The following is a 10,477-nucleotide window of genomic DNA, read 5'->3' on the forward strand; positions in this document are numbered from 1 at the left end:
CCCAAATTCCGGGGAACACGAGCAGATTCCTGCGGCCCCAGTGGTTACAGGGCTGCTGGCGCAGGCTGCAGCTCGGTCATTTCCCACGTGTGTGAATCAAATCCCAGTAAAACCAGGATTATTATTTTTGACTTTTTTTTTCTTTTTAACTCCCAACAGTCCGAAGCTGAGACAGTTTACTCGACGTAACACACACACACACACCCCACCCCACCCCATCCATTCCTGTTTAGCTGCAAGAGCTGACGATTTAACTGAGCAGAGCTTTGTGGTGCTCAGTGTTTCCCATCTGAAAAGGAGGCAGAGATGGGAAGGTCAGCACTGGTTGTTACAAAACAGACCATGCACCACCATCACTTGCTGCTGCCAGCTCTGAGTGGAATTTTCATGCCTATAAAGACTTGAGGACTTGCTTGTTAGATGAGGCAATGAAGAGTAAAGGTGATTGGTAAAGGACAGCATTGGGATATGTCTCCCCTGTTCAAGAGAGACAGGGAACTATTGGAAAGAGTCCAGTGGAGGCTGCAAAGATGCTGAGGGGCCTGGAGCATCCTCATCTAATCAATGCTCAGCAAGGGCTAAAGGGTGGGGGGCAAGAGGGTGGAACCACACTCTGCTCAGTGGTGCCCAGGGACAATACAAGGGGCAAGGGGCACAAACTAGAACCCAGGAGGTTCCATCTGAACAGGAGGAGAAACTTCTTTAGTGTGAGGCTGCTGGAGGCCTGGAGCAGGCTGCCCAGAGACGTTGTGGAGTCTCCTCTGGAGAGCTTCCAATCCCCCTGGCCATTGTGATCCTAGGCAAGCTGCTGTGGGTGCCCTGCTGGAGCAGGGGGCTGGGCTGGGTGAATATTCTATTCTATTCTATTCTAACTCCAGAGGTCCCCTCCAATCCAGTGATTCTCTGATTCTGTGGTGCTATAGAATAGAATAGAATAGAATAGAATACATAGAATAAACCAAGTTGGAAGAGACCTTCAAGACCATCGCATCCAACCCATCAACCAATCCAACACCACCCAAACAACTAACCCATGGCACCAAGCACCCCATCAAGTCTTCTGAAAACCTCCAATGACAGTGACTCCACCACCTCCCCGGGCAGCCCATTCCAATGGGCAATCACTCTCTCTGTATAGAACTTCTTCCTAACATCCAACCTAAACCTCCCCTGGCGCAGCCTGAGACTGTGTCCTCTTGTTCTGGTACTGGCTGCCTGGGAGAAGAGACCATCATCCATCTGTCTACAACCTCCCTTCAGGTAGTTGTAGAGAGCGATAAGGTCACCCCTGAGTCTCCTTTTCTCCAGGCTAAGCAACCCCAGTTCCCTCAGCCTCTCCTCACAGGGCTGTGTTCCAAACCCCTCACCAACTTTGTTGCCCTTCTCTGGACTCGTTCCAGCAAATCAATTATTTGTGCTTTGGGATTGAGGCAGGATATCACAGCTTCCTATCTCAGGGGATGATCCTTTCTTTTTTCTGCTGAAATCCAGACCCTGGCTTCTGCACAAAAAGAGCTTTAAAATATGAAATTGCTTGTGTATTAAGGAGCTATTTTGTTTATTCCCAAACAACAAGGGGAATGCTGCCATGGAAAATGAGGAGGAGTGCAGCAGAGGGCACGATTAGTCCTCACTGCCCTGGAGTGTGACAGCAGTTTGGGTACTGGACAGAATTTTTTGTGCCTTCAAAAGATGGATTCAATGACCTCTCCAGGGCAGAAGCAGTGCAAGATCCCTGTGCTGACTTTGAGCCAACATGAGGCAAGGAGCAGGAGGAACACACACACAGAGAATATGCTGTGCCATACAGCCCCTATCACATCCAAGCAGAGTGTGCTGGGAAGTAGGACAGAAGAATAAGAAAAATATAGTGAGTGGGTCATTTAGATTCAGCTTCCTTTCCTTCCTGCCTCCAAGTATAGGGCATTTATACCAGGAATCAAGCCCTACATGTTTCTTAGGTCCCTGTGCAACACCAGCTCAGCCTCCACACTCCCCATGCTGCTGTTTGCTATAAACAGGCAACACCAACTCAAGTAATTAGCACTTGGAAAGCCCCTTGGGATCTGGGGCTGGAGAGCAGTAGCCAAACTGCCTCAGATTCACTTCTTCCTTTTTCCATAAGATGAGGGATGTCACAACCCTATCCAAAACAGCCACTTCTGCTAAGGTCACAATGAAGGATTAAGTCTCCATACCAACGATTTAATGTACTGGAGGTGGCACAAACATCCCATGCCCTGGAGCAGCTGGGAGCTGCAGGCAGTCTGGCTGGATGTTCATTCCTTGGCACCTTCAATGATGTTGTCACCTAAAATTAGCTGCTCACATTTCACAGGATGTTCTCCCACTGCTCATAAATAAGACAGGGATAAAGGGCTACCCACCTCTGCTCTCATGTTCTCAAACAGCAGGAATATGAAGCACAGCTGAATTCCAAGCCCTGTGGGACATCTGAAGGTGGTTTATTCGTGTCTTTTTAGTGCATAATATGTAGCTTGATTCATGCATTGCTCCTTGGCCCAAGAAGCAGCAGCTGCACCTTGAGCCAAGATCTTCCAAAATTCTGCTTTCAGAATTTCATCTGCTGCATGACCTCAAATGAAGTCTTCAGCTGGGAGCAGAACACTCCCTCACCTGGGCAGGCTGAGAGAGTTGAGCCTGTTTAGCCTGGAGAGGGCTCCAGGGAGACCTTAGAGCAGCCTTCCAGTACCTGAAGGAGCTACAGGAGAGCTGGGGAGGGACTTTTGACAAGGGCTTGCAGTGGCAGGACGAGGGCCAATGGCTTTCAGCTGGAGCAGGGTGGATTTAGATTGGACTTTAGGAAGAAGTTCTTTACTATGAGGGTGGTGAGACACTGGAACGGGGTGCCCAAAGAAGTTGTGGACTCCTCATCCCTGGAAGTGTTCAAGGCCAGGCTGGATGAGGCCTTGAGCAGCCTGGGCTGGTGGGAAGTGTCTCTGCCCATGGCAGAGAATAGAATACAATAGAATATTAGAGGGTGGGAACTGGATGATCTTTAAGGTTCCTTGCAGCTCAAGCTATTCTGTGATTCTATAATCAGCAAGACACTGACTCATAGAATACGTCTGGCTGGAAGAGACCTCAATGGTCATTCAGTCCAACCCTCAACCCAACACGAAAGGGCTGATACTAAATTTCAAAGCCTTCATCTTCCCAGAAAAGCAGCATAAACAGAATGTCCCCACTGCAATCCTGTCATCCTCCAAGCCCCCTTATCTCTGCCATAGCCAGGCAGCTTTCTCCTCTGCCTTGCTAAAAGATGAGCCTCTGTATCTGCTCTAGCTGCTGGAGAGCAGAACCTAGATAGCTAGCTCCTGGATAACCTCTGGATTTAGAACCCCTTGCACCAGCCTCTTCATTGCAAAGCATTAGGAGCCCTCCAGATGAGGGCTGTGGGGGACAGAGGAGCCAAATTTGCCTCCTGGAGCAAGTCTGCCACAAAGGCACAGTTTAATGTAAGCTGGATAAAAAGGCAGAGGAGCATCAGGACATGAAAGACAGCATCAGCTGGAGAGCTTCAGCTTTTGGGCACTCCCTACACACAATGGCCCAAGATATTCCTAGGGCACTGAGTCAATAAAATCTACCCCTGATGCTTGCAGCTGAACTATTCCCCCCACTGGATGTGCCACTTGCCAAGAAGCAGGAGGAAAATGTGAAGGTTGAGTGACTCCGAATGATCAAAGGGAGGAAACACCCAAGTTAACACTAATTTTCACCTCTTTTTGCCCGAGCTGCCTCAAATGAAGGGATGGAGATGTCAGCCTTGCTTAAAATCTCCCCTGAGCAAAGAACAATGAGCATCTAATTCACCTTGGTGCTTCCTTCTGGGCTCACTCACTGCCCAATCAGCAGCACTCCTGAGTCTGTAGGAAGTGAAAGCAGACATTTATCTAATTGCTGAAAATCACATTTGGCCAAAGGGTGAAATGAAGGCAAGTACACAGGGAGGCTGGAGGCTCACACTGATCTCTGCCACTCACACTCTGCCTGCAGAAGCCAAAACAAGAAGCTGGTACAAGCAGCATGGCAGAGTGCATCTTGTCCACCCAGATCTTAAAGGCTTCACTGCTGTGCCTGGACTCAAAGCTGCTCAGCTGCCCCCAGGACATGCTGGTGCCTCTCAGGACTGCTCCTTATTGGGAGGTTTCCATTCTCACAGCTGGTAAGTCATGGCTGGAGCAGATCACAGGCAGCCACTCTAACATGGGCCAGCAGAGATGGTGAGGTTCATCCAGTGAGACGGTCTGAAACACAGAATCCCATTTTGTTGTTCATTACCCAAACCCTGATGCCTGCTTGATGCATCCTGCTCACATGCTAAGCTGACTGCCAGATTTGGGGCCAGGAAGGAATTCAGTCCATCATTTTGCCTTCTTTGTAGCCAGCAGTTGGAGGGAGGAGATTCTGTCCCTCTGCTGCGCTCTGCTGATACCCTCCTTGCAGTGCTGGGGCAGCTCTGGAGTCCTCAGTACAGCACAGACAGGGACCTGTTGGAGAGGGGCCAGAGGAGGCCACAGCAATGCTGGGAGTGCTGGAAGCCCTCTGCTGTGAGGCCAGGCTGAACAAGTTGAGGATGTTTCAGCCTGTTTTTCCCTTTTCTGCTGGTGAAACAATCACTGCCAGGCTGCCAAAGCTTTGGGCCATTTTACCCCAGAGTTGCAGCACCAGAGCTTCTCAAGACTGTTCGACACATCCTCAGTCTGTTGTTGTCACTGTTTGAAGGAAGGTTTTTGCACCCCTAATTCTCACCTCTATAGTTTAAGTCATTCCACCCTCAGAAGCATGATCTCATTTGGCAGCAGAGGTACAAAGAGATGGAGCAGAAAGCAAACTTCAGGTGAATAATAATCACTTGTTTTCCTCCTGCAATACAGCCTTGAGTCAGGTAAAGGAAAAGCTGTGTCTTTGTCAGGCAAATAGCCCCAAATCATCTTTACTCTGCTGCCTCTTTTTGCACTCACAATGTTCTCCCTTGTGCAGTAGACTGGAAATTAATGACCTGCCTGGCAGAGACAGGCCAACCTCTGAGCTTGCAAAGCTTTGTTAAAAAACAGTTACTTGGGATCCTCAAATTATTAGTTTTGAGCCCAAGGTATCCTGACCTCAATAAAGGGGGTAGGTGAAATTAAAACTCTGCAGCCTGGCTCTGTTTCAAGGATATGTGGGGGAAAAAGCTCTTCTTGTCAGAGCACCTCTTGGCCACTTTGCAATCAACACCTCCAAAACCCACAGAAATGCTCTGGACTGTGGCATCAACTGTTAGAGCTCAGCATGCGCCTGCTGTTCCATGTGGGGTGTATCAAACCTGCTGCACACTCACCACTGCTATTGCCTGTGCCCTATGACAGCAAAACTCACACTCTCCATACCCATGTCCTCTGGACTGGTGAAGTTCCTTCTCTGCTTTGCCCATCTCAGATGCATTCACAGATTGAATCGTGTTGGCCTCCCCTGGCCCTGCTCCAACAGGTTCCTGCCTATGCTCTGCTGAGGACTCCAGAGCTGGCCCCAGCACTGCAGGGGGATCTCAGCAAGAAGGTTGGCTCTGGGCTGGCAGTGCTCGGTGCCAGCTCATGTCTGACTCTTCGCCCACCAGCACCCTCAAGTCCTTCTCCTCAGGGCTGCTCTTCAGTTCTCATCCCCAGCCTGTGTTGATACCTAGGGCTGTGCTGACCCATGCGCAGCACCTTGCTATTGTCCCTGTTGAACCTCATGAGGTTCACACATCATTTTTACTGTCCTTTCCTTTCCCATGCTGAATGGAGAAGCAGCCAGGACCTGACCCTGCTATTCCAGCTCCAGATAAATGAAATAGTCTTAAAATGCTCTGTATGTGCTATGATTGTGTGAGAGGGGGCCAGGGGCTCTGCAGCGGTGGTATTATCATTCCACATCCTTTGCAGGAAGATATTCACTCCATAAATGTCATGGGTTAGGCTGGGCCCAGGGTTCATGCTGAGTTTAATGGACTGTGCTAAGCAAGCAGCATGCCCAGGGATGTCCATCTGTGTTTCTTCTCCCTCACTGGAGGGAAGCTGCTCTTGGTGCTCCCTACCTGACTGTCAGCTCCTGAGCCAGGGAGCTCTTCAGCTCTGCTGAGGCTAACTTGGCATTTCAAACCAGTGCTGGTGTGTCTGAGGAAGGGAAGGAAGGCAAAACCATCCATTGCCAGTTAACATGGAGTTTCTTCATGAGAGCTATGGGAATCTGAGATCTGGTGAGAGCTAAAAATTATTGATTAGAGGCAGAGCCTGGGAGAAGCCACACCAGTTTATACCAATTGAGCTTCTGAACTCAGTTCCCTTTGGCCTTTTGACACTCAGACCGCTCAGGGACTTCTGGAAATCATTCTAATCCTTTCTCTGGATCTGTAGACCCTCAACTACCTGCAGGGGAGCGCTGGATCTCAACTTCTTCAGGCAGTTGGGGTTGTTTTCAATGAGGTTTGTTCCTGCCTGAGGGCTCAGAGCCAGTAGAGCAGCTGCTGTCAGCATCCCCAGAGCTCAACCCTCCTCTCTCAGAGCATCCTATTCCTCCACATCCCATGCCATCTAACTGGAACAGCTGTGGCAGTGGCAGGATGAATCCCCAGCAGCATGATCTGTCCCTCTGCAACCCCTGGGGATGTAATCACCATGCTCCCTCCAAGGACTCCTGCGTTGTTTACAAACTAAAGAAACCCAAATTCTTGCATTACTGAGAATTTCCGCTCAGCTGTGGGTCAGATTTGAAGCCTTCTCTGTTTGTCTTTCCAAAGAGCAAATGTTTGTTTTGCTGAGGAAAAGGGGAGTGATCCTGATTCACTTGAAGGGATGTAAATCAGGAGTAATTCCAGTGAATCCAAAAGGTCAGGAGCAGGGAGAAGCCAGAACGAAGAGCGTACCCTGCCCATTTCTGTGTGCATGTGAAGGCCAGATTCCCAAATCCCCTTACCCCCCACTGCTCCGGTTCTCTTCCCACCCTTGCCCTGTCTCCCTGCCTGGGACAATGTCATGACTGGGATGTCACAGAGCAGTTATCACTCAGTGTTTGCTTGGGTGGTTTTTAATGAATTTATGATGTTCTCCAGATGCTGAAGAACTGAACTTGAGATGATCACCTCTGCTGTCATTTACACAGCCATAAATCTTCAGTCACTCCTCTTACTTCAACATTCCAGTGCCAGATGCAAGCTGAGAAACTAAGGTCAGCATCCAACCCTGAGCTAGCAACAGCGAAGTGGCCAACTGCACTTCTTAGAGGAAGACTTCTACAGTGATTAGTGACAGACACAACAGAAAAGGGCCTTGGGACACATTTCTCTAAGTCACAGCAATTTTCACTTAAGCAACTGGGACATCTTTAAAGCCCACAACAAGAGACAAATCTATTTACTGTGCTTAACTGGCTTTTTTTTTTTTAAGCAGATTCATGCCTACTGGGAACATGAATGAAAAGGTCCTGCTCACAACTGTTCCTTGACATTGCCTGCACTGGGTCATTTGGGTTAAAGCCAACATGAGTCATACATCAGGTGAAGAGAATGGTTCCCACAGCCCCAGATGATGAACTGGTGCCCTTCAATACAACTGCTTCTGCTCTCAGAAGTGCCAAGAAGCCAGGAAGAACCAAAGCAGCTTTTGCCCCATCCCTGCACCATTTCAGGTCAGATTGTTTGGGGCTCTGAGCAACCTGTTCTAGTTGGGGATGTCCCTGATGACTGTAGGGGGTTTGGACTGGATGAGCTTGAAAGGTCCCTTTGAACTCAGACCATTCTGTGATTCTAGATGCATGCAGCTTCTGCAGGATTTCTCTTATTTTTGAGGTCCACCCAATTACACAGCTTTCTCTCTCCTGGTTCAGTACAATTAGTTGCAGCTGCATTTTAGGTGGGTTTCAGTGGGCTAGTTGTAACCCAGGTTAGAGTTTTGGGTCTGAGGAGTGCTGGATGGGAAAAAGTCTTGGGAGAAAGGCCTTGTGATCCTGATTATAGAATCACAGAGTGGTTTGGGTTGGAAGGGACTTTCAAAGCTCATCCACTCCAACCCCCCTGCAGTCAGCAGAGCCCCAAACAACCTGACCTGCAATGATTCCAGGGATGGGGCATCTCCCACCTCTCTGGGCAACCTGGGATAGGCTCTCACTACCATCACTGTAAAATAAATAAATGAATTCTCCCTTCTCTCCAGTCCGAATCTCCCTCTTTCAGTTCAAACCATCACCCCTTGTCCTGTCACAGCAGAACCTGCTCAGAAATGTGTCCCCATCTTTCTGCTCAGCCCTTGAAGCACTGAGAGGCCACCGGAAGGTCTTCCTGCAGCCTTCTCACCTTCAGGCTGAACCACCCCAACTCTCTCCAAAGAAGGGCTCAGAAGCAGAGATTTCTGTGCAAAAATCACTGCACCCCCATCCATCTTCTCACAACTGCAAGACCACCTGCAATCTTTTTCTGCCCAGTTGGGGTTTGACACACAGACTCCAGCTGATATCTCTGCTGAAGTCTGTTGTGGACATTTGTGTTGGTACAAATTTACAGACAAAGTTCTGTGATTCTTCAAATGCTTCTCAGATCCTGTTTACAAATTCTTTTGTACTTCATATGAGAAAAGGCAGCCTGAGCCAGGATATCTCTCACTGTCCTGTAGCGCAGCCATCAGCCCAGTTTGGTCAGTCAGTCCAAGTGGATTTACTGCTGCTGTGGACCTGAAGCTGCTCAGCCAGCCAGAGGTTGCCGGTGGCTGTATGTGGCACACAGGTTTCTTACAAAACAGCTTCTCCTTCCTAGGAGATGTTTGTGACCCTTTCTGCTCTCTCTCCTCTGTGAACAGGGTGCATTCTGCACCAGGCTCAGAGAGGTTATGGCCTGTGCTGGTCTTGTCCTGGAGATACAGGTGTCCAACAGAGTCACTAAAGAACTTTTTCCTCTGAAAGTGCAAAATGGATGTGGCAAGAAAGCTGTGGTTTAGACATCAGTATACAATCTTCTCTCCTGGAATGTCTGGGCATGTAAAATCTTTCTCACATGGCTCAGTGTTTACTGGTGTTAGGGAGCAGCTGATTGGCTCATTATCTCTGACATGGAGAATGTTTGTCCTGGGAACAGTATTTATAACCTTCCTGGGCAATCAGGAGCCAAGAGGTTTTGAAACATCGTTTGTATTGGAGGGATGTCTCTCCTCCCAAATGCCCCACTGCAGAAGGTTCTGACCCATCCCTGGGATTACCAAAACAGCAGGAAATCCAGTGTCTATTCCAGATTTTTTCAGGCCAATCCAATTTGTAGTCAGGGCAAAGAAGGAATAACTGCCTTGAACAAACAGGTCTGTGGTGTTACCTGGGCAAAGCACATTAAGAAAGATTCAGTTCCCATTCCTCTTATACGAGAGGAAAATCTGTGCAGTGGGAGAGGTGGAAGGGGCTGGTTGACCTCAGGGCACAACAGAAAGATCTCTGCTGCAGAGCAGAAGGGTGACCTGCTGAGGCCACACAGTAAGGCTGAGGTGAGCCAAGAGCAGGAGGCAGCTCTGCTCACCCCCTGCTATGGGCTTCACCCAGCACTGCAGACAGACACTGCACTGCTCCCGAAGAACAAAAGGGCCATCTCTGAGCCCTCCGCTGCCATGTGCTTCCCTGCTGTCAGTGATTATCCATGGGATTCCCAACAAGGACCTACAGTTGCTGGCAACATCTGCTGTGGGGTTTCTCAAGGGACTAAGGATGGGCTGCTTTTAGCCTTTTGTTTATTTGGACAAGTTCACTGCATGCCAGGAGCACTGCCCCCACATGCTCTGTGGAACCAGAGAGCAGGGACCTTTCATCCCACACAAACTGCTTTGTAAGGCCAGGATCTGCAGGAGGCCGTTCCTCCTTTCTCCCTGAAGCCAGCTGCTAAAAGGAAGGCTGAGATCTGACAGAAGATGTCACCCATCTATTGAGCTGGGTGGCAGGGGGTTGCTGTCCCGAGCCAGCACGCCAGACAAACCCAGCACCCAGTGCTGGCACCAGCTGCCCACCTTTGGTATGATGGAGGAAGGAGGTTCCCCTGCCACAGATCACAGGGTCACAGAAGGGCAGGGGCTGGAAGGGACCTCCAGAGGTCATCCAGTCCAGTCCCAACTCTAAGCCTTAGCACACTGGGGTGGACCTTAGCTGATACTGATTTGGGCTAAGTAACCAACAGCTGGACCCAAAATTTTGCCTCTCACTTGCTCCTGGCTTTGGTGCTGCCAATTTACTACCAGCAGCCTCCCCAGACACTCTTAGCAACTTCTGCAGCCATGCTGCAAGGTCAGGGCACACTGCAGGGCTGTCAAGTTGATGCAGCACTTAAGAGTGAAACGAGGGTCAGCAGAGACATCAGCAGAAAGGAAGCCTTGTTATGGGTTGAGTGTGGTCCCAAGAGGAAGCTGCAGCTGCTCTCCCAGGCATTATGGAATCAAAAAAAAGAAATGAGATTGAGCCTGGTCACAGG

The sequence above is a fragment of the Dryobates pubescens genome, chromosome 20, assembly GCF_014839835.1.
Source record: "Dryobates pubescens isolate bDryPub1 chromosome 20, bDryPub1.pri, whole genome shotgun sequence".
In the NCBI taxonomy this organism is placed as follows: domain Eukaryota; kingdom Metazoa; phylum Chordata; class Aves; order Piciformes; family Picidae; genus Dryobates; species Dryobates pubescens.